Genomic DNA, 27,188 nt, shown 5'->3' with positions numbered 1-27,188 from the left:
GTCGCCCCCCGGCCCCTGCCACCCGAGGCCCGGAACTACAGTTGTGGCGTGGTTGAGCCGGGTATCGATCAGCCATACTGTGGAGAGTGTCTGGTTGCCAATTAATCAGCAGAAGTAGCACCCGTCCCGTCCAGGCCCTAAGTAAGTGCCAACGAGTCCGACCTTAGTTAACAAACCAATGCCGATCATCCTCACAATCGTGATTTTTCAATAGGGTGGGGCGGGGGCACCGGCCGCAGTACGGACCTGCCAGTGTTAAGACTCACTTAGGCTATGCAAATTGCAGAACATAACATGAGTTGCGCTCGAGTAGATTTGGTTCTGCCAGACCTAATTAGTAGGCAGATAGTGCTCGAACTCATAAAAAAATGTAAACTGTTATTCGAAAAATAAGAGCGAAATTCAATAAATAGACATTTGACTTGCCCTGCAGGAGCATTCAGCAACACACATCTGCAGCCTACCATTGAGAATGAGGCTGCACCTCCCTGGCATGTCGCAGAAGAGGTTCATGCCCTGCACATGTCCGCCACACGTGGACACATTAAAATCACATGACCAGTGTTTGCTTTTAAGTGTAACCCACCCAGCGTGATTACCTGTGATTTGCGTCTGGCAATTCCATCACGCAGAACGAAATTACTGAAGACTCAAGTGAGGAGGTAGGGGGGAGCCCTCCCTTTAAAGTCAATGGTTAATTAAGCATCAATAACAAGTATTTAGTCTCGACTGTCAGATGTTGAGTTTTGAGAGTTTGGCAGCGCCGCCGTCGGACATTTGCACAACTCTCCTGTCTTCCTGCAGGTCACAGACCGTTCCCATCACTCAGACGTGTCTGCCAGCTGAAAGGAAGTCTGGTGCTGCACCACCAAAGCTAGGTGGAAGAGTTTCACTAGTTCTCTTGATAGCCCATATTGTTCACCAATATTAGGTCTGCTAAGGTAAAACTGTCTGCCTCCTGTAGCACTTATGGGTGCAGTGATGACAAAAAATGAACACAGCTTAAGTCCGGTTATAGTATTAGCAAAAGGACACTACCATTGACTCTCACAATCATGAAGTCCTTTAGAACCCACGGGGTAGAACTCAAAACCTCAGCAGTGATGGTGATGGATGAGTTAGCGCATTTTTAGACTTGAGGCAGTAAAGGTACACTCCATTGGAAATTAAGAAGGTCATTTAGGGCCTTATTACGGGTCTGGAGGTCCAAGGACAGCCAGGCACACAGAGTGCGGGAGTGGCTATCTTCACACCCTGTTATGACCAGGGCGGTCAGGCTGCACTTGGACTACCGTAACAGCAAGGGATCTGAGATCAGAGATCTCTGATGGTGGCGCAGGTGGTCTTGAGGTGTAAAATGCTTGGCGGGGCAGAGGGTGGAGCCGAGGGAAGTGGGTGTGGCCTCCTTAAAAAAATGTGGCACCTGCACTTCATATTTTACAAATTAAGCACTGGTCTCCAGTGACTATGTGTGCCTGTAACACAGGCACACATGGTCACTGGAGACACATCTTCTGGCCCTTTACGCAGCTACAGTGTAGTAAAAGCACTATGGGGCAGATTTACAAGCCGATTGCGCCTCTTTTGCGCCGCAGTTGCGTCACTTTTGTGACGCAGCGGCAGCACAAAAGATGAGCCATGGTGCTGGGTATTAACAACGTGACGCATCTGAGAGATGCGTCAAGTTGTAAAGCCCTGCGCCATCAGGAAGCGTTCCCTATACATTTAGCCAACGAGGGAGCACTTACTGATTAGACAGTAGAAAGTACTCCAGTTGAGTAGAGGTATTGCACAAAAAGGTGGCATCTTCGTGGACAAACACGCAGGGCGTTATTCATTCTGCCCCCTGTTAGACTCGTTTTTTGTGCCCTTCTGCCCTCTGTTAGAATCGTTTTTCCCTTGTTTTTGTGCTCTTCTGCCCTCTGTTAGACTCGTTTTTCCCTTGTTTTTGTGCCCTTCTGCCCTCTGTTAGACTCGTTTTTCCCTTGTTTTTGTGCCCTTCTGCCCCCTGTTAGACTCGTTTTTTGTGACCTTCTGCCCTCTGTTAGACTCATTTTCCCCTTGTTTTTCTGCCCTTCTGCCCTCTGTTAGACTCGTTTTTTGTGCCCTTCTGCCCTCTGTTATTTCCTTGTTTTTGTGCCCTTCTGCCCTCTGTTAGACTCATTTTTGTGCCCTTCTGCCCTCTGTTAGACTCGTTTTTGTGCCTTTCTGCCCCCTGTTAGACTCGTTTTTTTGTGCCCTTCTGCCCTCTGTTAGACTCGTTTTTCCCTTGTTTTTCTGCCCTTCGGTCCTCTGTTAGACTGGTTTTTTGTGCCCTTCGGCCCTCTGTTAGACTCGCTTTTCCCTTGATTTTCTGCCCTTCTGCCCTTTGTTAGACTGCTTTTTGTGCCTTTCTGCCCTCTGCATCATCACATCATCACTCAGCGCTACCCCAGCATCACTCAGCACCACCACATTATCACTCAGCACCACCACATTATCACTCAGCACCACCACAGCACCACTCAGCACCACCACAGCATCACTCAGCACCACCACAGCATCACTCAGCACCACCACAGCACCACTCAGCACCACTCAGGACCACCACAGCACCACTCAGTGCCACCACAGCATCACTCAGCACCACCACAGCATCACTCAGCACCACCACATTATCACTCAGCACCACCACAGCACCACTCAGCACCACCACAGCATCACTCAGCACCACCACAGCATCACTCAGCACCACCACAGAACCACTCAGCACCACCACAGCATCACTCAGCACCACCACAGCACCACTCAGCACCACCACAGCACCACTCAGCGCCACCAGAGCATCACTTAGCGCCACCACAGCATCACTCAGTGCCACCACATTATCACTCTGCACCACCACAGCACCACTCAGCACTACCACAGCATCACTCAGCACCACCACAGCATCACTCAGCACCACCACAGCATCACTCAGCACCACCACAGCACCAATCAGCACCACCACAGCACCAATCAGCACCACCACAGCACCACTCAGCGCCACCACAGCACCACTCAGCGCCACCACAACATCACTCAGCACCACCACAGCATCACTCAGCACCACCACAGCACCAATCAGCACCACCACAGCACCAATCAGCACCACCACAGCACCAATCAGCACCACCACAGCACCACTCAGCGCCACCACAACATCACTCAGCACCACCCCAGCATCACTCAGCACCATCCCAGTATTACTCAGCACCACCACAGCACCACTCAGCATCACCACAGCACCACTCAGCACCACCACTGCACCACTCAGCGCCACCCCAGCATTAATCTGCGCAACCATTCAACAACAACTGGTTCAAATATGTTCTCTTAATGTTTCAAGCTTTATTACAAATGTCACAAAAAGATGTTAATATTTCACTTCTGTTCTTGGATTTTCGTCACAATAAAATACACTGAACATAATCTTCACTAAAGTTATTTACAAAAGTTTAAGCTATTGCCATTATAAATTAAAATCACTTTTATTTAAGTATTAATTATTTTAAAAAAATTAAAAACCATTGCAATTTGTAATATCAATACATCTAAGTCACGTAAATACAAAACATGTTGCATTACAAATGCTATAGGTGTCACATTTGCGAAAGTTATAACTATTGGCATTGTAAATGACAAAACTATTAATTTAGCTATTTTCCGAACCAACACATAAATAAAAAGAATGGTCATTTACAAGACCAATAGCTCAAACTTTCCTAATGCGAGACCTATTGCATTGCAAATGCTTGTTTTTACATCTGTCAGTGCTTCCTGTTGAGGTTTAATTTTCGTGACAGGTGCCTCATTGCCTACTTGTAACTATTCTCTGACCCTGCTTCAAGGGTCAGAGCAGGGTCAGAGAATAGTTGCAAGTAGGCAACGAGGCGCCAGGAAGCACTTACAGGCTTACAGCAGCAGGTGCCCAAGTTGAAGGTCATTTCTTTGTAACCCTTTTATAAAAGGTTACAAAAAATTAGCTTCAACTTTTGCACCTGCTGCTGTAACCCTGTAAGTGCTTGGCTGAAAATTCGTCCCCGCTGATTCGCGGATTTTACCGCGATTTCGCGAGATTCGCAGATCGCGAAATCGCGGAAAATCCGCAAATTCTGAAGGCGGAACGAATTTTCAGCCCATGCTTAGTAGAGAGTCAATTAAAATAGCAGCACACACTGATGATAGTCTTTTTTTAATTTAAAATCCAGATAAATCCGTACCAGCTCTGCTTAATAAAATGTATACATTTTCCTCTATTTCATGTTACATAATCAATTTCGACAAAACTCAAATTCTTCCTCTTAATACATTGTATCTCAGCACTCTTTTGACTTGTCAGGATTTCTAAGGAACTTTTCTAAGCCTAAAAATCTGTGAATATGTGACTTAATTAACAGTAATCTCAAGTAATGCTTGACTAAGGATGAGCTCCGACTTTCCTGCTGGAACCCCATGTTCCTTTCTTGGTGGAGCCGTCTTAACTTGATTAAAATGATGACGATACCTATTATATTTTATCCATTAACTTGTAAGTATTCCTTGCTTTTTTGGGTGGGAGATTGATTCTTTTCTTTCTAAATTCTTAAGTAGAGAAATAGTCCTATATGAGGCATAATCACCCAGAGGTTTATTGTGTTTAATTATTACGGTACTGGTCACTAACTGTTCATCTTGTAGGTAGCGTGTACATTCAACCGGGATGAGAACTTTAAAAAAACCTCAACTGAGGAATCCGTATGGGGCCATATTTACAAAAGCCTTGCATTGCCCTTGGAGCACGCAAAGCGGCGCAAAGCAGTGTAAGAGCTTAAGTGAGATTTACTAAGCCACAATCCTTGGATAGATGGATGGGAATGCCCATGCTATACCTATGGAACACCTACCCAATGCAAAGAAATGCAAGGCAGCAATTGGGCTACCTTGCATCACTCCTGATTTACTTAGTCTCCTTGCAAGGGTCTGTTGGCTTAGAAAATCCAGAGTAATGCAAGGTAGTTATATCGCTCCATGAGTTCCTTGGCACATACCTAGATTTTTATAACCTCAAATCTGGGAATTTGTCAAACTGGTATGCCTTCCCAGAGGCATCACAAGGAGAAACATCTTTATTTCTCCTCGTTATTTCCTTATTATTTCCTCTTTCTGCAGCACACGAAAGAAAAGGAAAATGTCTTAAAGGAAAATATTTGTGCAGGAAGGTGTACCTTCCTATACAACACACAATTCCGCCTGTGATGTAGACACCCTTGCACCATGGAGGAATGGTGCCTGTTTTGGTGGTAGGCAGCACTCAGTGAGCCAGCACAGGCAGATAGCAGGAATGTGCTATATTTGAGTAGTTATGGAGCATTCCTGCTCTCTCCCTGTAATACAGTGCAGCAATGCAAGTTGCCTTGCTGCATTAGGTTCCATGGCTTTATGATAAATCTATCCCTTGGTATCTTACCTGATGGGGTGACTGTTATGGCATCCTGGATCTCCTCCAACATAAGTGCTGACTCAAGCTTGTCTTGGTCTACCTCTGACAAAGACAGAACCACCAGATCTTATACGAGAAGGCGCATTTGTTCTATCCCAGGAGGGGTGTGGGCCTGGTACAACTGCTGCTAATAATCTGCAAATGTGGTCATGATTTTAGGAAACTCAAAATATGATGGCCATCTGTAGCTCCGACATAGGGGATATTTCTGGTCCCATCTTCTCTTTGTGTCAACCAGTAGATCAATATACCAGCTGTGTTACTATATTCATATCTCTTGTAGTGGGACAAGGTCCACGCTAACTTTGAGCCATTCCATCAACTTACGCCTAAGGGTCTCCTGAAGGACCTCCGAATGTGAACAGTTATTCCCTACATGAGAAGATCTGCACAACATTCCAATTCAGCAATCTTAGTCTCCATACCTAAGGTTTTGCACTCACCGGCCTGCTCCCTGCCTCACACATTGGTGAATGATTTACTGAGTAGGTTTCCGACATGCAGGAAGGGGAGGATACTATGAAAGAGTTTAACTCAAAGTATTCACTAATTATATCACAAAGCAGACCAGCCAATAAGTCATTCCTGACCCAGCATGCATTTAAACACCAAACTCCTCTAGATCTGGAACAGGAGCTCAGAAAATACACCTCAACTGGAGCGTGGTATGAAACATCACAAAGCTGAAAGTAGTCCCCCAACATGAGGGGGATGCAAGGTACTGGTGTAATTAGGTAATCCTTATGAGGGTCACAGCCATGAGAGTCAGAGGAGTGTGTGTGGCATCATTCACAGGGATGCCAAGCAAACTACACTTCAGTCAAACCTGGTAGGTCTTCCATTTCTATAGCACTCACAGTTAGGTATTCAGGGAGGGAGACTTTGTGTCCAGGGACCTGTACATGAGCGTATTAAAGTCACCCCTCTACAACTATAGATGTCTGTAGATTGCGGCAGAATAGGTGTCAAAATCTGTAACGTACTGATGATGGAGTAGGAGGACCTTGTTTACTACAGAGGACCCATGGCAAACCCACCAAACTAGCAATCCCCAGGGCCACACATCTTACTCAGCAAGGCGCTCCCTTGATGGCATCATAAAAAAGGAAGAGAAACTTCCACAACAAAAGGAACAATTTAAAAAGAGGAAAGTGGGAAAAAACTTTCCCTAAACATGCCATGAATACTCAAAGCTTTTCTTCAGAACAAGAAGTTGGTGTGTCCTGCAGTTATTAGGAATTTCCAAGACCTGCATATTTTGGATGACCTAAACTGAGTTATTGGTGTCCCAACTGCTTCGGGACACCCACTCAGGATATGCCAGCCATTAGACCAGCTAGCTTTAAAGTGCCACATGTATTTTATAGTGGCATAGGTAGTTTCTGGCAACCACTGAACATGACAACCCTGATTCCACAGGGATCGTGGAAAACAATGCAGTACTTTTTGCTCAGTCACTCGAGCTTGCTTTCTCTCAGAAAATACATACGCTGGCGATTAGGATGTTTCAATAAGTATTTATTGGTCCAGCATAGTCTTGTGTAAAATATATGTGCGGCAACAATCAGGAGACTGAAGCACATAAACGATATCACAAGTACTAATATAGTTAATGAATATCACACGTTACAACGTGTAATACCACTTGTGTCATTACAATGCGGGTATTACCACACATAGTCATTCACAACAATCAACCATTACATCGCATACTTTTAACATGAATATGCCTTTGCCATGCATGCCAGTACAATGCAAGGGCATGCGTCGTAAAGGTATACTCTTGGTAAAAGTATCTAAGGTAAGTGACCCTACCCTACCCTGCCCTACCCTAAAACCTGATTTAGTACCCCTGTACAACCCCTCCTGAGACCCAATCCTTTCCCTACCATAAACTCTAAATCACTACCCCTGCATGACCCCCAAACCTCAATCCTTTCCCTACCCTAAAACACCAACCCTGCATGACCTTCCACCAATCCCCAGTTTTCTCCCTACCCTAAAGACCTGCCCTGCAGAAATCCCCAATCCTACCCTAAACCCTAACAGACTACCCTACATGATACCCCCGATCCCAGTACTCTCCCTACCCTAAAACACTACCCTACACGACCCCCTTGAGCCTACCCTAAACCCTACAACACTATCCCTGCATGACCCCCCAACCCCCAGGCCTCTCCTTTCACTAAAACAGTACCCTGCACAAACACACACACCCCACCTGACCCCCTTTTACCCTAAAAATGTAACACCACCTCAGGTTCAATCTCCCTTACAACTCTCTCCTCGTGGTTCCTCTCTTTCCTCGCAGTTCCTGCAGTCGTCTGAGGGGTGGTGCATGTTGTTGTGATGAAACGGAAGAGCCTCTGTTTCCTCACAATGATGTGGATTGGCTATAATTTTTTACAAGGTATGTAAAAGCATGCATGGTAAAAGCACATGCGTTGTAAAAAAACACTTAGTAATGACTACGTGTTGTTACAACAAATTTATGGGAATGCTTGCGTTGTAATGGAATGCGGGGAAACAGATGCATTGTAATGTTTGTTTTCAATAGTAAAGAGTAGATACATTTCTACCATAGTGCTAATACGATGAACATAAGCAGTTCAGATACAAACAGTAACACTTGAATATTCCTAAAATGGCACCCTAAGTCTTTTGCCTAAATATACCTGGCCTAGATGGGTATGTGTAGCATGTATATGCTTATGTAGCAAAGAAACCCCTGAGGAAGAACCAGCCCTTCACCTAATGGTTGAGAATGAAGTAACCCTGGGCGTAGTAGGCGTTGTGGGGCTACGCGAAGCTACGTGAAGTGGGCAAGAAACTACGTCCACCTACGCACTTAGCGTAGCCCCACTACGCGCCACCCGCCTCCCTCCCGCCATCCTAAATACTACCCGCCTCCCTCCCGCCCTCCCTAAATACTTAAATAACGTTTTTAAATTGAATAAAAACCACTTACCTTGTCGGCTGCGTCTCCGGGGCTCCTTCTCGTAATCGCGCCGCCATCTTGGATACTAATGCGCATGCGCGGGCGGCCGCGCATGCTGGGCAAAGCGGACCCAGTGTCAGCTTGGAAGGAAATATCCTCTGATTTGTAGGGGGGGATAAGGGTCTTATATACTAGAGTGGTCCTTCCAGGGTTTCTTCTACAATCGATATGTTTTAAAAGCAATCCTTAAATGTTTTGAAAGCAATCCTAAATGTTTTCCCAAACAAATAGGGTCATCCTGTTTGCCAAGGATGAAAAAAGCGGTGACACTAATACAGAATGATTATACCGTGCCTGAGGACATGTTTATGTACAACAGGTACAGGGATTATGATATAATACTGAGAGCCTGGTGTTCGAGATGGGACAATGTATGTAAAAGGGGGTAAATGTCTAAAGAAAGTATAGGGGGCCCCCTCAGGTACGATCTGGGACCAGGGGAAATGACAAGAAAACGTGTTACAGTGTCCCCAAGTTAGAGAGTGACAATGAAAAGGGGTTCCTGCAGGATTGGGTACCCACTCAGCAAATTCAATTACTGGACACAACCACTAGAACTCACAATAGGTATTTCAAATGAGTGAGTTTACACAACATCATACTATTATATCAACTATGTACATATTGACATTAAAGATGATACCGATTTCATATGTGACAAGAAGCAATCAACATCAGAATCTTTTGTTATAAAAAATAAACATAAGTTTATTACACATTTTCATACATTTAAAAACAAATTTCTTGTACAAAACAATACTACAGATACATAATGATATACACAATTTTTTTTTTTTAAATGTTCATGAGAACACAGGTCGACGCGGCGTTTCGGTTTAAAAAACCTTCATCAGGACAGTTTCTAAAAAGAAACAGAATATTACTACAATATAATGGGAAAATGTGTACATTTTATCAAAATAATAATGCAGCTGTCACCTAGTTAGTCAAACCATTTCGTTTCATCGAACTATAACAGTATTCTAGCTTCAAAGATTGCGAGGGTTGTCATTTTATTAATCAATATTGTTGTTGTGTAAAACAGTCCTTTCGTGCTAATGGTTGTACCATTGAATTTGCTTAAGTAATGTAACTGAATAGTGATATCTCTGGGAGTCTTAGGTAAAAGAGAACAAGTTCATTTGTTGATGGGCGGGTATCTAAATAAACCGGCCACTGGTATGGGGGTATCTTACCTTCAATTGTTCGTTGTGATAGGTATCTCAGCTATTCAATACACGATTTTTTGTAATGACAAATGTAGATGTGTCCTGGTTTGGGTCCACATACACAGATACTGACGTCCCAAATAATCGGGATACGATAGAGGGTACCTTTATCTATAGGGGTACAGATGGAGACTGGTATTAAATTTGAGCCCCACTTTTGTTTGTACAAAAATTAAGAATAAGAGCATTAGGTGACATGAATACCTCAGATATAAGTTTCGTTCAATTTTCACTGTATCGGAGGGGCCACCAGAAGATGTGTGCACTATTGGATACATATGCACTGCAAGTGAAGGGAACAACATGTTTTATTATTTTTTCTCTATTATTTTTTCGTCATCACTTAACTTTTTAATGGCTACCTAACATTATCCCTATGTCAAATTCGACTTACCAATGACATTTCCTGTGTAATCGCTGCAGCCGCTTGCTAAATATGCTTCATTGGCTACTTTTTGATAGTTGCGATTGCTATTGCATCTGTAAGTTAATAAGACATATCCAAGGTTGGTGATTATGTTTATTTATGCAGAGGAAGTCATTTTACATACTATGTTTTCACCCTATTCTATACAGTAATTCTCTTTGGATTTCAAAGTGAACTCACAGAGAGGTATTAAGGGTGAATGCTATAGAGCCTATTCCATGATTTTTTGCATATAGCTTATCATTTACTCTTGAGGCGCTATAATCCAGATATATCTGTCGTTTAAAAAAAAAAAACTCTGGTATCGGGCGTGTTCCCACTCTAAAGTGCGGTACTTAATCTTAGTCTGTGTCCCATCATCACGAAGGATTTAAATCTCCAGGTATTTCTATATCGGACGTTAACCTGAACTAGGGTGTTAACTTAACGTTAGTTTATCATGTGGGCGTTTTACGTTTTGCCTGGAATTTAATAATTAACGTCGGTCCCATGCTTATCATTGACCGAACCGTGAAAGTATATAGGCTCCGAATTTCTTTGCTAGTGCTACTCCCATTACTCGTGTAATACAGTGCCATTTATATCGCTTTAGTGCTAACAAAGTTCGTATAGATTTGGGGTTTATTTAACAGTTATCTGGTGGTTTATTTAGCCATTATGAAGTAGTTTCCTAGTCATTGTTAAATAGTTTCCTAGATTTAACTACCTAGCACTTAAGTTTTTCTTACCTGAATAAAAGAAGCTGGCCTCCCTGCTCCTCCGTCTACAGCGTCTGGGGGTTCTGATAATTCCAGTGAAAGACGCTGTCGTTGTGTTTGTTGGACCTTAAGTAGCAACTGGCTCTCTATTGGTGGATCTAAGAGACTATTCTAATGGCTAAAATCTAGTCACGTGATCGCGACTCGAAAACTTTTTCGCAAGTGGAAACTTTAATGTTTCCCTTTCGATCTTAACAAAATTCTTGCTCTCTTCATGTTTTATTATTTAGACCAGATGGTTTAACAGCATGGTTTCTTTATTTAGTTCGCTCCTATCGAGCGTGTGCGAAAAAGCCTGGTCTATTTACATTCGTACTTTCAAGTACCAACACCGCGATAGATTTCGATCAGGATTAACATCTATAAGCAGTTATATTGTGCTTTAAAGTACGTTCTTACACTTGATATCTTTTTATATACGTTTACGTACCAAAACGTTAATGGTATTGAACATCTGTATCTATTCTTCTAGGTTCCCACTCGTTATACGTTAGATTAACAAACCTACAACCGGATGATTCTCTTCCTCAAAACTAAAAGAAAGCTATTTTTTATACCAATGCAGAAAGGCATTCTATTTTAACTGATAAGGCCATATCGAAATCAGATCAGTGATTACGGAAGTAGAGAGGATCAATACGGCTTCCACATATGACTAAGTTTATTTATACAGTAAGGCACTTGTTATATTCAGTTGATGATGCGCTCCCAATCTTCACGGCTATTTAGGCCGGATCTTACACTGTTGAACCTCGACATAAAATACTGCTCGCGTTTTTTTCTTTTCTGATTTATGTCACCTCCCCTGTTACTGGTAGTGACAGCTTCCAGGCAACACCATTGGAAATCGCGGTGTTGGTACTTGAAAGTACGAATGTAAATAGACCAGGCTTTTTCGCACACGCTCGATAGGAGCGAACTAAATAAAGAAACCATGCTGTTAAACCATCTGGTCTAAATAATAAAACATGAAGAGAGCAAGAATTTTGTTAAGATCGAAAGGGAAACATTAAAGTTTCCACTTGCGAAAAAGTTTTCGAGTCGCGATCACGTGACTAGATTTTAGCCATTAGAATAGTCTCTTAGATCCACCAATAGAGAGCCAGTTGCTACTTAAGGTCCAACAAACACAACGACAGCGTCTTTCACTGGAATTATCAGAACCCCCAGACGCTGTAGACGGAGGAGCAGGGAGGCCAGCTTCTTTTATTCAGGTGAGAAAAACTTAAGTGCTAGGTAGTTAAATCTAGGAAACTATTTAACAATGACTAGGAAACTACTTCATAATGGCTAAATAAACCACCAGATAACTGTTAAATAAACCCCAAATCTATACAAACTTTGTTAGCACTAAAGCGATATAAATGGCACTGTATTACACGAGTAATGGGAGTAGCACTAGCAAAGAAATTCGGAGCCTATATACTTTCACGGTTCGGTCAATGATAAGCATGGGACCGACGTTAATTATTAAATTCCAGGCAAAACGTAAAACGCCCGCATGATAAACTATCGTTAAGTTAACACCCTAGTTCAGGTTAACATCCGATATAGAAATACCTGGAGATTTAAATCCTTCGTGATGATGGGACACAGACTAAGATTAAGTACCGCACTTTAGAGTGGGAACACGCCCGATACCAGAGTTTTTTTAAAAAAAACGACAGATATATCTGGATTATAGCGCCTCAAGAGTAAATGATAAGCTATCTGCAAAAAATCATGGAATAGGCTCTATAGCATTCACCCTTAATACCTCTCTGTGAGTTCACTTTGAAATCCAAAGAGAATTACTGTATAGAATAGGGTGAAAACATAGTATGTAAAATGACTTCCTCTGCATAAATAAACATAATCACCAACCTTGGATATGTCTTATTAACTTACAGATGCAATAGCAATCGCGACTATCAAAAAGTAGCCAATGAAGCATATTTAGCAAGCGGCTGCAGCGATTACACGGGAAATGTCATTGGTAAGTCGAATTTGACATAGGGATAATGTTAGGTAGCCATTAAAAAGTTAAGTGATGACGAAAAAATAATAGAGAAAAAATAATAAAACATGTTGTTCCCTTCACTTGCAGTGCATATGTATCCAATAGTGCACACATCTTCTGGTGGCCCCTCCGATACAGTGAAAATTGAAAGAAACTTATATCTGAGGTATTCATGTCACCTAATGCTCTTAATCTTAATTTTTGTACAAACAAAAGTGGGGCTCAAATTTAATACCAGGCTCCATCTGTACCCCTAGAGATAAAGGTACCCTCTATCGTATCCCGATTATTTGGGACGTCAGTATCTGTGTATGTGGACCCAAACCAGGACACATCTACATTTGTCATTACAAAAAATCGTGTATTGAATAGCTGAGATACCTATCACAACGAACAATTGAAGGTAAGATACCCCCATACCAGTGGCCGGTTTATTTAGATACCCGCCCATCAACAAATGAACTTGTTCTCTTTTACCTAAGACTCCCAGAGATATCACTATTCAGTTACATTACTTAAGCAAATTCAATGGTACAACCATTAGCACGAAAGGACTGTTTTACACAACAACAATATTGATTAATAAAATGACAACCCTCGCAATCTTTGAAGCTAGAATACTGTTATAGTTCGATGAAACGAAATGGTTTGACTAACTAGGTGACAGCTGCATTATTATTTTGATAAAATGTACACATTTTCCCATTACATTATAGTAATATTGTGTTTCTTTTTAGAAACTGTCCTGATGAAGGTTTTTTAAACCGAAACGCCGCGTCGACCTGTGTTCTCATGAACATTTAAAAAAAAAAAAATTGTGTATATCATTATGTATCTGTAGTATTGTTTTGTGCAAGAAATTTGTTTTTAAATGTATGAAAATGTGTAATAAACTTATGTTTATTTTTTATAACAAAAGATTCTGATGTTGATTGCTTCTTGTCACATATGAAATCGGTATCATCTTTAATGTCAATATGTACATAGTTGATATAATAGTATGATGTTGTGTAAACTCACTCATTTGAAATACCTATTGTGAGTTCTAGTGGTTGTGTCCAGTAATTGAATTTGCTGAGTGGGTACCCAATCCTGCAGGAACCCCTTTTCATTGTCACTCTCTAACTTGGGGACACTGTAACACGTTTTCTTGTCATTTCCCCTGGTCCCAGATCGTACCTGAGGGGGGCCCCCTATACTTTCTTTAGACATTTACCCAGCTTGTTAGCTGAGGGGGCACTAGCTGGTGCATATTTCCATTGATTGATCACATTAACCTATCCTTAATTAATATGGAAGGTATTAAAACATTATCCTATTCAGAAGATCAGTTCAATAGGATTATCAACGGTACTTCTTCAAAAAATGTATCATGCACACGCATAGATAAGACAGACGAAGAACAATGGCGTGTACTATGGAACCTTAAGAAAAAGGTAGTACGAGCTGAACTACATGCTGAATTCTTGGTCCAATATTGTAAACAGGGCATTATACCAAAAGGGCTGCAAGTAGTGAATGAACCAGGGGTATTTATAGATAACAGGAAATTTATTGAGAACTGGACACTCATTGCGAACCGTTGCAGTCGCGATTGGATGCTTCTAATAATAGAGACGGCATTCGATATTTTAGTAGTAGAGCGTAAAGATATTGAAGAAATGGAAGCTAAATTTATGGATGACACCGCACTTACAGATGCCAAACAAAAACTAGAAGAAATCCAAAGAGATGTGTCCAGTTATAGTGATTATTTAACTAACAAGAAAACGAATAAACTACGTAAAGACATCCAAAACTACAAACTAGAATATGTCTACCCCTATCTCCAACAAGATTATTACGACAGACCTAGGGACACACACCATCCTCGTAGAAACTGGCAGAATCAACCTCGCTATCAACCACCCAACAATGGCAGGAAGAGGGTTCGCTTTTTCGATACATCATATACTAGTTCAGAATCTGAAGCTGATTGTCCTGATGAGGGTAGAACCTCAAAAGAAGTTCACTCAGGCCCCAACAAAGAAGGGTTCTCTTTCTTAGAACCTCGCCAACAAAACTTCAACCAGCCACGAGGGAAAGGAAGGGGTCGGGGCAACTACAATCAAACTCCCCAATTCCTTCGACGTCCTCATACGAGGAGCCAGAAAAATTGGGACTAGCAAAATCTAAAAAAGCACCAATTATCAACCTGTCTCAACATAAACTAATAAACAGCGAAACATCCCTTTTAGAGAAGGGACTAGGCTATGCGGTTTCCGAACCAGTTGACAGATATTCCCTAGAAAGAGACCTACAGAGCTTCTTCAGGAAGATCCGCTTGGTGAGCTTCTTTGAATGCAAAGACAGGCATGTTAGTGCCAACAAGTCAGGATTGAAAAACAAATCAACCTGGACTCCAAATATCAACATGGTATCAAAGGACATCGAAGCCTTCGAACGCAGTGTTGATAAAAGTGTAGATGACCTTTTGAAACAAAAACAATGGCCAAAACATAATCTAACTAGAGAAGAAAAAGCTGCCCTTCAGACCTTACAAAATAACACCAACCTAACGATTAAGCCGGCAGACAAAGGTGGGGGTATCGTTGTCATGGACACCTCTGATTATGACAATAGAATGCTTTCCTTACTAGCTAATAAACAACATTACAAACCATCTAATTTCAGTGAATGGACTAACCTTAAGACATCAATACAAACCCTCTTGATACAAGCTAAAGAGGATGATGTAATTTGTGAAGAAGAATATCACTTTTTAAACAACACCAATCCCACTATTCCAGCTTTGTACGGACTGCCTAAAGTCCACAAGAGTACTATAGATCCACCAATGAGTCCTATTGTCTCAAGCATCGGTTCTCTCACCGAACCATTAAGCAAATACGTGGATGTATTTCTACAACCTCTTGTAACTTCCCAAAAGGCATATATAAAAGATACGACGTCAATAATACAGAAGTTGGAAGGGATTGATTTTGATCCCGAAACTCAAGTCCTCGTAACACTCGATATCGAGGCGCTTTATACCAATATCCCTCAAGACGCTGTTCTGCCTGGTTTCTCAGATTAGATAGAACCAGCTCATCAGAGCCTTACTAACTCAGCCAGAACGTTACCCTCTCCCCCTCCCTAGGACCTATTCACAACAGGTAACAACATATATCTACCACCTAAGGACAGGGAATTCCTAAGATGCATACCATGTACCTCCTATATTATCAGCAATCAGCGGCCTCGCGGTCCCATACGAACCCAGACCTCTCTACCCAGACGGCAGTATCAGAATCGGCGGCCTCGCGGTCCCATACGAACCCAGACCTCTCTACCCAGACGGCAGTATCAGAATCGGCGGCCTCGCGGTCCCATACGAACCCAGACCTCTCTACCCAGACGGCAGTAATCGGCGGCCTCGCGGTCCCATACGAACCCAGACCTCTCTACCCAGACGGCAGTATCAGAATCGGCGGCCTCGCGGTCCCATACGAACCCAGACCTCTCTACCCAGACGGCAGTAATCGGCGGCCTCGCGGTCCCATACGAACCCAGACCTCTCTACCCAGACGGCAGTATCAGAATCGGCGGCCTCGCGGTCCCATACGAACCCAGACCTCTCTACCCAGACGGCAGTATCAGAATCGGCGGCCTCGCGGTCCCATACGAACCCAGACCTCTCTACCCAGACGGCAGTAATCGGCAGCCTCGCGGTCCCATACGAACCCAGACCTCTCTACCCAGACGGCAGTATCAGAATCGGCGGCCTCGCGGTCCCATACGAACCCAGACCTCTCTACCCAGACGGCAGTAATCGGCGGCCTCACGGTCCCATATGAACCCAGACCTCTCTACCCAGACGGCAGTATCAGAATCGGCGGCCTCGCGGTCCCATACGAACCCAGACCTCTCTACCCAGACGGCAGTATCAGAATCGGCGGCCTCGCGGTCCCATACGAACCCAGACCTCTCTACCCAGACGGCAGTATCAGAATCGGCGGCCTCGCGGTCCCATACGAACCCAGACCTCTCTACCCAGTGGCAGTTTATCCTATGATTACCATTACATAAAGGGATCGGTCTCACTATTCATCAGGGTTATAGAACTACAGTATTCCCAATCACACAACGGTTGCCAATTTGGATAATGTACAACGTATTCTCTAATTCAAGGGACTCCTCTCTCCCTTATTCAGTTACCACTTACCTGATCAGGGTTAGCATCTGTTCACATAGCAGCATCTGACTAGAAGAATAGGTTACCCTCTCATACAAGAACACGCAGCACATGTCGGTTCACTACGAACTGGGGTACTTTATTTCTCATTACAATAAACAAACATATAACACCATACTACAACACATAACCTGTAAAGAGAAGTGAAAGATTAGGTTGTACACTCTAATAAGAAAGGGTTGACATCACCTTATTAATATGAAGTCTGCACTCAGCAGTCATCTAGGTTCCCTTCTCGTCCGTGCCTTGGCTCGTCTTGAAGTCACACCTCCGCAATCACAGGTACACGTCGGCACCGCTATGCGCTGTTCCCTTCACCCTTCTCCAAGTCACTGGAACCTTCCTCTCATCGGCTACTCTCTTTCCCTGGCTGTTCTGCTAAGAGAGTATCAGTTTCTCGATTCTTCTCCGCCTTTGGAATGGCGTCTGTCTTCCCTGAAATGAGTAATAGGTTTGCTGCTAACGGCTAGATGCCGCCTACGGACTAACTAACTCCAACTATCTCGGGCTTTCACTAATATAGAAGCGTGTTTTTTCATGGAAAATTCCAGCCAGTAACCTGCCGCCCACCAAATTCTTGTACCTCCCCGTACCAAGGACACGTTCCCAGCCGGCCGGCCTGATGTTGTGTCTTCGGCATGAAGAAAAATACAATCCTTCGACAAGGGCCGGCCTGAACCGGTTCTCTCCAAGCGAACAACACCTCGTAACTAAAACATTACACTTGACCTAGAAGCATCCCAAGCTGCCGGGGCAGAAAGAAAGATGGAGTCTCTCCGGTTTGAGGCCTACCAGGCCCGAATTCAGCATAACTCCATGGAAAGTATAATAATACCCTAACTAAAGGACGGATTATCCCTAATACCAGCGAATCTATCCCCTAGCCTATATGTATAAGCCCTAATCTAAGGGGGAGAATACAGAATTATATCAAAGTGCCTTGTAAATAGGCTCTATCCACTACTCTAACCCTTGCACTGGAATGATAAGAGACTGAAGTCACCATCAATCACCTTTCCTCAACAGAGGGCCGGGAAAATCGAGCAGAACATTTCACCCTTGACTTCAGTCTATTATACATTCATCAAACAGAACTAACATCTGTGGAAGAATAATAGGAAACAAAACTAACTGATCTATGTCTAGTACCAGGTTTGCAGTATTGAAGTAGAGAAGGAATACACTGAATGAAGCAACAGATAGCAATCAGAATGCTAATAGTAATCAAAATACCCCCTAATATTTGACGCAACATATGTAAATCAGGTAGCCAATTAAAGAGCCAGTCAAACCAGCCCTGGTCAATGTGTTTTCTAACTTCTTCCGTCAAGTCATGAAGTTTGTCAATATGAGCCTGAATGGATTTCGTATGGTCAGACAGGTTAAAACAACAAAGACCCTCAAAATCAGAACAATCATGTCCATGTTTAAGCAAAAGATAATCAATAGCCGCCCGGTTCTGCAAGATGGCTCTACGTTCACCCTGGGCGTCTAATAGTATGTCAGACAGGATCGTAGAAGTATGATTAATGGATTTTACCATCCAGCAGGCCATTTTCCCAATAGACTTGGCATTATAGACCGCCAAGGCAGGAACACCAACAATTGAGATAGCTAAGCTAAGGTATTCAGATTTGGAATATAAATGCATAGACGAATCACAGTCCTCCTGTAGCATTACAGTATCTCGGTTCACACGGGAATTAGCATTAGGATGCGAGGAGAACCTCAACAAACTCAATCTGGTAATGGCACAAGGGCCTCCGGAAATGTTCGCGGGAATATATGGCCAGGATGTATTACCACAAGAGAAGAGCCAACCAGAGGGTAGCAACATTGTACGATAATGACTGGGGGTAACCACTAAATTCTTACAAGTCATATTATTTTGAACAGAAGTACATAATTTCGGTGATCTTCGGAAGCACAAAGTCCTTTCATGAGTTGTGAATGAAGTAGTACCTTTCAATTTTAAACGCACACACTCAGAAATAGCATTGGGATCACAAGTAAGGAAAAAACATAAATCACCCTGCGTGATATTATAAGTGATTATCTGGGACTGGATCAGGGGTGTCGAATCGGACAACTCAGTACATAAAGGGCAGTATTCATGTGTAGCAAAATCTCCCAAAAGGACATTAGGACGGGCATTCGATATATTAAAAATATGGGCCAAAGTCTCTAATGAAGCAGGGACAGCAACTAAACAAGTCGCTAGAATGTCAGTCACCGAACGCATCGGTGTTAAACAAAAATGAGGGGCATTAGTCACTCGCTTGGCCAAAGTAGTCCAAAAGTTCGATGACGAATCCCACACAGCAAAGGAACGCGGTACCCGGGTTCTCAGATCAGCCCGGGTCGATGGGTTCCCTCCTCTCTCGTCGTAGCAGTCCAAAAGGAGTCCAACGCCGACACATCCTGCAGCAACAGTCCAGAGAATGATCTGAAAGAAAATCAAATACAGGCATTATTCATTCTCGTAGGTAACATTTGTCAGCCGGGACAGCTTCCCAGCTATCTTTCCCTGGTCTCATGACTAGAACAGTATTATCATGACCGGTTGCAATAATCTCAGCTTGTTCAGGGGGATTCTTAGGCGATTGCACCCAAACTCTAGCTCCAGGATTATCCGTGGAACCAAATCCTTTTTGTCCTCGTACAGTTAGCAACGTTGGGGCAGTGCCTTTTGTGATCTCACCACTGAAAACAGGCATTATCAACAATTGAGCAATTCGGTCAATTTTATAAATCGGTAAATCAACCTCACTGCTATTCAGCAGGAGCACCTTAATCTCTCCCTGATAGTCACTGTCAATGACTCCTCCAAGTACTTGAACACCTTTCACAGCCAGCCCCGATCTAGGGGCGATTAATCCAAAATTTCCAGTGGGTATACAGACACCAACACCGGTTTCAAAGATGACTCGATCTTTACTTTTTATAATAGTATCATTCATGGCATGCAGGTCTAGACCTGCTGACCCCGGGGTCGCTCTGCATAGAGCCAGTGCTCCGGGGGTAATTTCCCAGTGTCAGCAATAGAATTGGGCTTTGCATCAACATTCGGAGGGAACAAACGCATCAATGGAGATTCGGCATTTAGAAAGGGACGATTATTCAAAATTAATAAGGCCTGGAACAAATAATCCCTCCAATTCTTATATCTGTCATCGGTTAACTTACGCAGTTGATTTTTCAGCAAACCGTTCAACCTCTCGATCAGGCCCGAGGCCTGCGGATAATATGGTATATGAAATACCCATTCAATATTATTTCCCACACAAAATTCCTGCACCAATCTTCTACGAAAATGGAATGCATTATCAGATTGAATTTGGAATGGGACACCATAATAAAGCATAATCAATTCCAATGTTTTAATGGTATTCACTTGGGTAGCTTGTTTACAGGGGAGGGCCACTAATAGGCCACTGTATGTATCAACAATGGTGCAAATGTATTGACAATTTTTACTCATAGGAAGTGGACCAATATAATCAATTTGCCAAATTTGAGCGGGCAATTTTCCGCGATGTAAATGACCTTTAACAATTTGAGGCACTTTCCGCTGTCTACCATGCTGACAAATGGGACAATGCAAAATAATGTCTTTGATTAAATCTAAAGGAATATAAATTCCTCGATCAGCGGCCCACCTGCTAGTGGCTTTTTCTCCATAATGTCCTGCTTTCTGGTGGGCCCATTTCGCCAATCCTTCCATATCAGAATCCTGCATGTCCAGCAGTGCCTCAGCAATTTTAGATTTTTCATCTGCAATATTATGAAAGAATTTGTCAAGGGAGTCTATTGGGGTATGAGCATCCACATGAAAGATTGTAACAGTACTTTGCGGGAGCATTTCCCAAATCTCTTGCCATAATTCTTTTCCCCACAGTTCTTTTGAATGCAATTCCCAATTATGGGAATGCCAAGTCGGTAACCAAACTGCCAATCCATTGGCAGTAGACCAGGAATCAGTAAAAATATGACATGTGCCAGGTAACTCTTGCTTCAGAACTTGATAAACAGCATAAAGCTCAGCGAATTGGCTGCTCTTTCCCTCACCAGTTGTACTCAGCAACTTTTGTGTGATCGGATTATAGGACACTGCCTTCCAATGTCGTTTTGTACCTATGAACCTTGCCGAACCATCCGTAAACCAAACGTGGTTTCTGTCCTCCGGGGACAAATCATCAAATGGCTTACCCCACTTAACAGGGGATTCCTGTACTAAGGGTACGGAACATTCACTCTCCGTCTCAACCTATGGCGCCCGCGCCACCTGCTCATGCAAGGATGCAACTCCCTTTGGTCCCACACGTGCCCTGTCTTGTATGTACCATTTCCACTTAATCACACTCGCCTCCTGAGCGTGTCCAATTCTGTGAGTTTTCGGCGAACTCAAAACCCACTGCATGATAGGAATTTCAGGTCGCAGGACCACATCATGTCCCAAAGTTAATTGCTCGGTATCCACCAGAGCCCAGTAACATGCAAGCAACTGTTTCTCAAAAGGTGTATAACGCTCACCAGCATCGGGTAACTTTTTAGTCCAAAAACCTAACGGTATTTTACTTCTGCCTTGTTTCTGCCACAGACTCCAATTTGCATAAAGGCCTTGTACAGACACATTCAAATCCACATCACCATCGCACACAGGCCATAAATCCAAGGCATACTGAATCGCTTCTTTTGCCAAACTAAACGCATCTTGCTGTGGTTTACCCCATTCAAACGCATTCTTTTTACGAGTGACTCGATACAAGGGGGCCAATATTTGACTCAAATGTGGAATATGCTGGCGCCAAAAACCAAACAAGCCGATGAAGCTTTGGGCTTCTTTCCTATTCCTCGGAACCGCAAAATCAAGAATCTTCTGTTTTACCTGTGGGATCACTTCTCTGTGACCTTCATGCCAATTAATACCCAAAAATTTTACAGTCTGGGATGGACCTTGTAATTTGTCCGGGTTGATTTCCCAACCTTTCTCACGCAAACACTCAAGGATTTTATCTAATTGGGTCTGAACTTCATCTTGTGTTTCACCTTGACTCAGAACGTCATCAATATAATGACATATTTGAATTCTCGAATGTACAGGTACCTCAGCCAAATGCTCTGCCACCTGCCGGTGACATATCGTAGGACTATGCACATAGCCCTGGGGAAGACTTCTAAACGTCAGTTGACGTCCGTTCCATGTAAAACTGAATTGTTCCTGGCATTCAGGGGCAATCGGGATTGAAAAGAAAGCATTAGCAATATCAATGGACGCATACCATGTACCTGGATGCTTTTGAATTCTTTCAATTAAAGTAATGATATCCGGTACTGCGACAGTCAAAGGGGGTGTATACCTATTCAATTCTCGATAATCAACAGTCATGCGCCAGGAATTATCACTCTTACGCACGGGCCAAACAGGATTATTCCAAGCAGAAGTAACCGGAGTTATAACTCCTGCATCCACCAAATCCTGAATAGTGGTACTAATTTCTTCATGACCACCTGGAATACGATACTGCTTCTGGCAAACCACTTTTGTCGCCTGGGGAATCTTTATCGGGGACATTCTTAAACGACCAACCCGTACGGGTCTGGATGATATATAATGGTTAGTTCCAAATTGATAACATCCATCATCCAAATGCAAAGTCATTCCTTTCAAAATATCAATTCCAATTATGTACTCTAAGAGTGGCACGACTAATACAGAATATTCTTTTCTAGGAATTCTGCCTATTCTCATTTCAATTGTAGTTTGTACTGCGGGAGTTTCCTTTCCACCTAAACCAGTAATTGTAAAAAATTGGCCTTTAAATTTCTTTGATTTTCCATGAATAAGAGTGGCCTCCGCTCCTGTATCTACCAATGCTCGGGCCCTTTGAATATTACGATGTCTCCAAAAAATTTCAATATCTACATAGGGTCTATTATCTCGGTGAGCCCATCTGTGTACGGGAGCTTGACCTACTTCCTAGTCATTTTTACCGCGTTCTATCATCCAGGACAAATCAGGATAAATGTTCTCGCGTTTCTCAGGTATCAATATATCATGTTCATATCCATCTCCCTTACGAAATGGATTCCTGTCCTCCGTATTGTACTGTGAATTTCGATCAGAAAATCTGTGTCGATCCTCCCTCCTCCTCAACTCAGGGGACTGATCCCTTTCATCTCTACTTCTGCTGTTAACATAATCATCTCTCCCCCTTTCTGTTTCCCCCTCTCTCTCTCTCTCTCTTCCACGACGAGGGGACGCATCACGTGCATATCATCGATCATCACGACGATCAGAACGCACACGACGGTTGTCTTCACCGCTGTCATCAGAATACTCACGATCTCACTCATTCGTCCGCACACGCCGGGCACCCTCCTTTCGGTCTAAACCGCGTTTGCGAAACAAGTCCCACAAACGAGAAGTAGTTTCACCATCAATATCCTCCTTCCTCACACCATCAGCCAAAAGTGCCATAAACATGTCACGTCTAGTAAGCTTATTGTCTCCAGGAGTACGAGTGTCCGACCGGGACTGTCGTTCAGGTTTAAACCAATCACCCAACTCACCGAGCTGGCGTACAGATTCCAGTACCATAGACAACGCATTACCAGTCTGATTGATCAATAAAGTCATCATGACTTGCTTATAAGCAACCGGGGAAGAACGAATAATACGATTCCGCACAGAAGACGTCAACAAACCATCAAGCAATCTGTCAGCAGTACTCAGAAAAATCGCAGTTTTCATCACCTCCTCTTTGAGACGTTGTGCAGCATCGCGCAATGTATACCACGGCTTGTCATTCACAGGCCAATCAGATTCAGTAGGGTACTTTTGATTACAACCCTCAGTCGCCAACTGAAGCAAACTGATTTGACCACCACCATTATAATTACGAAAATGATCTTGAACAGTAGAATCCGAACTCAAGGAACAAAATTTCAAAGAATCGCCAGCATCCAGCATAATGCCAGCAGCGCCCAGTTCATAAAGGCGCAGCATCCACGTAAGCAAGGTCTCACCAGCGCGCTGTCGAAATCGCTGCAAAATATCACTAATTTCCTGTTGAGTAAAATCCTTCAAAGAATCCAAAGGAATACCGTTCAGATTACCGGGAGCCTGCTGCAACTTCCTACAAAAAACAGGATGTGCAGAGACCGCAGGAAGAGCACCACAAGGAGCCCGATCAGTAAACTTAGGGGAACAATCCGTATGAGAAGTATCAACAGAATGCAAAGAGCGATCGTAGTCGCGGGACTCAACATCCGTAGCACAAGAAGCAGATTTAAAAGCCTGTCCGGAGCGAGAAGACTCGCGAATGTGAGACTCCTCATCCGAGGAACGAGAATCACTCGAATTCCAGATATTACCATCCCATTCATCCGGATTCCAATCCAGTCCGGCTTTCACCACGACCAGTCGCACTTTCCGTTTAGAAACGCGACCCCGACGATTCTTGTATTTATATCGTGCAATCCGCACAGCCGCCCTTTCAGCGATAGTCTGATACGTTTCAAGTTTGTCGGCAAGCAATTTATTTTGACACCGCAACAAAGTATGATCATTCTGAATTTCAACAAACTTCCGTTCCATTTCCACATGCTCCTGCTGCAATTTCAACAACCTCTCATGTACAAGCCTGTACGCAGACAAGACAAACCAACCTCTGCGCCCTAGAATAGGAAGCTCATCACCCTTCGCTACTGGCGCCTTCTGCAAACAGGAAATCACATCAGCCGGCTCCGCCAGCTCCAGACAAGAATTCCAATTTTCACTCAAACCAGTAGAATCAGCCCACTCGCGGGCCAAGGCCTCATAAGGCGTTGAATCCCAGCCGGGAATATCAACAGGCAACTTAAAAACAGATTTCGACTTTTTCAAAAACATCCTGACAAAACAAAAACTATACACACAAATATAGACAAATAATACACAAACGAAATCACGTACGCGCCGAGTACAAATTGAAAAACAACTACAACGCACACAGGTTTCGTAAACGGTTCGTGACGCCAAATGTTCTGCCTGGTTTCTCAGATTAGATAGAACCAGCTCATCAGAGCCTTACTAACTCAGCCAGAACGTTACCCTCTCCCCCTCCCTAGGACCTATTCACAACAGGTAACAACATATATCTACCACCTAAGGACAGGGAATTCCTAAGATGCATACCATGTACCTCCTATAATATCAGCAATCAGCGGCCTCGCGGTCCCATACGAACCCAGACCTCTCTACCCAGACGGCAGTATCAGAATCGGCGGCCTCGCGGTCCCATACGAACCCAGACCTCTCTACCCAGACAGCAGTATCAGAATCGGCGGCCTCGCGGTCCCATACGAACCCAGACCTCTCTACCCAGACGGCAGTAATCGGCGGCCTCGCTGTCCCATACGAACCCAGACCTCTCTACCCAGACGGCAGTATCAGAATCGGCGGCCTCGCGGTCCCATACGAACCCAGACCTCTCTAGCCAGACGGCAGTAATCGGCGGCCTCGCGGTCCCATACGAACCCAGACCTCTCTACCCAGACGGCAGTATCAGAATCAGCGGCCTCGCGGTCCCATACGAACCCAGACCTCTCTACCCAGACGGCAGTATCAGAATCGGCGGCCTCGCGGTCCCATACGAACCCAGACCTCTCTACCCAGACGGCAGTAATCGGCGGCCTCGTGGTCCCATACGAACCCAGACCTCTCTACCCAGACGGCAGTATCAGAATCGGCGGCCTCGCGGTCCGATATGAACCCAGACCTCTCTACCCAGACGGCAGTAATCGGCGGCCTCGCGGTCCCATACGAACCCAGACCTCTCTACCCAGACGGCAGTATCAGAATCGGCGGCCTCGCGGTCCCATACGAACCCAGACCTCTCTACCCAGACGGCAGTATCAGAATCGGCGGCCTCGCGGTCCCATACGAACCCAGACCTCTCTACCCAGACGGCAGTATCAGAATCGGTGGCCTCGCGGTCCCATACGAACCCAGACCTCTCTACCCAATGGCAGTTTATCCTATGATTACCATTACATAAAGGGATCGGTCTCACTATTCATCAGGGTTATAGAACTACAGTATTCCCGATCACACAACGGTTGCCAATTTGGATAATGTGCAACGTATTCTCTAATTCAAGGGGCTCCTCTCTCCCTTATTCAGTTACCACTTACCTGATCAGGGTTAGTATCTGTTCACATAGCAGCATCTGACTAGAAGAATAGGTTACCCTCTCATACAAGAACACGCAGCACATGTCGGTTCACTACGAACTGGGGTACTTTATTTCTCATTACAATAAACAAACATATAACACCATACTACAACACATAACCTGTAAAGAGAAGTGAAAGATTAGGTTGTACACTCTAATAAGAAAGGGTCGACATCACCTTATTAATATGAAGTCTGCACTCAGCAGTCATCTAGGTTCCCTTCTCGTCTGTGCCTTGGCTCGTCTTGAAGTCACACCTCCGCAATCACAGGTACACGTCGGCACCGCTATGCGCTGTTCCCTTCACCCTTCTCCAAGTCACTGGAACCTTCCTCTCATCGGCTACTCTCTTTCCCTGGCTGTTCTGCTAAGAGAGTATCAGTTTCTCGATTCTTCTCCGCCTTTGGAATGGCGTCTGTCTTCCCTGAAATGAGTAATAGGTTTGCTGCTAACGGCTAGATGCCGCCTACGGACTAACTAACTCCAACTATCTCGGGCTTTCACTAATATAGAAGCGTGTTTCTTCATGGAAAATTCCAGCCAGTAACCTGCCGCCCACCAAATTCTTGTACCTCCCCGTACCAAGGACACGTTCCCAGCCGGCCGGCCTGATGTTGTGTCTTCGGCATGAAGAAAAATACAATCCTTCGACAAGGGCCGGCCTGAACCGGTTCTCTCCAAGTGAACAACACCTCGTAACTAAAACATTACACTTGACCTAGAAGCATCCCAAGCTGCCGGGGCAGAAAGAAAGATGGAGTCTCTCCCGTTTGAGGCCTACCAGGCCCGAATTCAGCATAACTCCATGGAAAGTATAATAATACC

General features: G+C 43.9%; 1 protein-coding gene across 1 annotated transcript in view; it reads right to left on the bottom strand.

Moving 5' to 3' along the window:
• Positions 1-27,188, bottom strand: part of LOC144752065 (nicotinamide N-methyltransferase-like) — an 89,723-nt gene that overhangs the window by 20,781 nt on the left and 41,754 nt on the right. The window lies entirely within an intron of this gene.

The sequence above is a fragment of the Lissotriton helveticus genome, chromosome 4_2, assembly GCF_964261635.1.
Source record: "Lissotriton helveticus chromosome 4_2, aLisHel1.1, whole genome shotgun sequence".
Classification (NCBI taxonomy): domain Eukaryota; kingdom Metazoa; phylum Chordata; class Amphibia; order Caudata; family Salamandridae; genus Lissotriton; species Lissotriton helveticus.
Note: the sequence above shows the minus strand (reverse complement) of the source record. Positions and strands in the feature narration are given on the sequence as shown.